This window comes from Triticum dicoccoides, chromosome 1B, assembly GCF_002162155.2.
Source record: "Triticum dicoccoides isolate Atlit2015 ecotype Zavitan chromosome 1B, WEW_v2.0, whole genome shotgun sequence".
NCBI classification, from domain to species: domain Eukaryota; kingdom Viridiplantae; phylum Streptophyta; class Magnoliopsida; order Poales; family Poaceae; genus Triticum; species Triticum dicoccoides.
In genome coordinates this window covers 139,433,412-139,435,305 of record NC_041381.1, presented here as the reverse complement: position 1 = coordinate 139,435,305, position 1,894 = coordinate 139,433,412, and positions in this window count along the sequence as shown.

The window sequence follows — 1,894 nt, the reverse complement described above, 5'->3', positions numbered from 1 at the left end:
GGGGGTCTCTGTTCACCGGTGTTTCCTATATATTCCCATATTCGATACATGTTAAGTGGTAGATACAGTGGCGATTCTATGTGTTAGACCCCACATTTTTTTTGATTACACCCTTAGCTTTATACATAATTGTGCAAGAATTTAGGATAGTTGAGAGAGTTTGGTACACTTGACCCCACTGCATTTTTGTGCTGGCAGGTTGGAGGCCCCTAATTACTGCCCTATCATACGACCAATGATTAACAATGGTACAGTACCAAGTAAGCACACATACCACACCAGGGAGAACGTCAATCAAAAAGGTAAGATGAAGAACATGCAAGAGGAGCCGTGAGGGAATGAAAGCATTCACACGTCTATTTGACGTATACGACAGGGACACCGTCGTCCCGTTTGTGTAACATATCCGCGTACTCTTTCGATCGTCCCATTTTATATAGTACCACTCTCTTCGTCTCATAATGTGTATTTATTTGTTTTTTCTGTCAGAAGACAAACACAGGAGAACTAATATGCTTATTATTTTTTTATTTTTCTTAGCAGACACGAACATTTCTCATGGCAGTAGTACCTGTCAGCAAACAAGCTACGGGTTCTGAATATCTTTGTATATTCGTGGTCTCATGAACGGCTGGATTCTTCCCGTGTGAGCTGGATTTGGCGTTGGGTTGGTGCCGGTGATGAGCACAGGCAGGCTCTAGTCTTCTAGGAGTAGTCCAGTGGCAGGTTGTGCCGTTGGGGTTGGGGGAGGATAGCGGCCGTGCTGGCTGGCTGGCACCCGGTTTTTATTTCTGACCAGACGCGCGCCGTCAGGTCGGGTCGGCTTGGTTCACATGGCACTGTGCTCTGCCTGTCCGTCACCTCCGGTTTTGGTGGGGCCTTTTTCACTATTCTGACTCTTTCAACGAACTTTGTCACAAAATGAACTCGACGTGAAAGTATTTCACGATCTGACCCTTTAGCAACGCCACAGCCCGCGGCGTTTTTGCCCAACATAGAAACGCCGAGGTAGCTAGCGTTTCTGATCAAAGAAGAAACGCCGTGATAGCTAGCGTTGCGGACCAGGTAAGAAACGTCAAAGGCGCTGGCGTTGCTGCCCATCATTGAAACGCCAATGACCATGGTGTTGCTGCCCTTTTTCATGTGCATGTGGAATGTGGATGAACAACCTAACTAATAAGGCTAATTAATTATGATCAAAGAGGACAACAACGCCATGGTTCCTTGACGTTTTTATGATGGTCAGAAACGCCATCGCCTTCGGCGTTTCTTACCTGGTCCGAAACGCTATCTACCTCGGCGTTTCTTCTTTGATCAGAAACACTAGCTACCTTGGCGTTTTTATTTTGGGCAGAAACGCCGCAGGCTATGGCGTTGCTAAAAAGGTCAGATCGTGAAATACTTTCACGCCGAGTTTATTTTGTGACAAAGTTCGTTCAAAGGGTCACAATAGTGATTTCGGCCTTCTGGTGGCATCTTGGTCTTGGACAGGACAGGGTCAAAACTCCAAATCGAGAGGCAACTCTAACGCGATCATCAAACAAATCTAACTAAATATTCGGATTTAACGGTATGAACACTTTTAACTATCGAATGGCAGTCACCTTATTTGTCCGTACATGGTTCCAATGTTTAAAATCTTGCACATCCACACTAAAATGGGGGTAGGTTTGGAAGAGTCTCGGTGTCCACCATGTCAAACTCCAACCACACGAACCCAACCCAAACCCCTCCCTTCCGTGTATCCGCTCCGGCTTAATTGCATTCGCTCCGGCTGACCGGCCTCCCGCCTACCTGCATTTATGGCGACACAACGATCGATAAGCCTAATTCGGCTTTAAAGCTGGCTGGGCTCCTCCTCAACCCATGCCCGTACAATCCTCCTTCTTTCCCA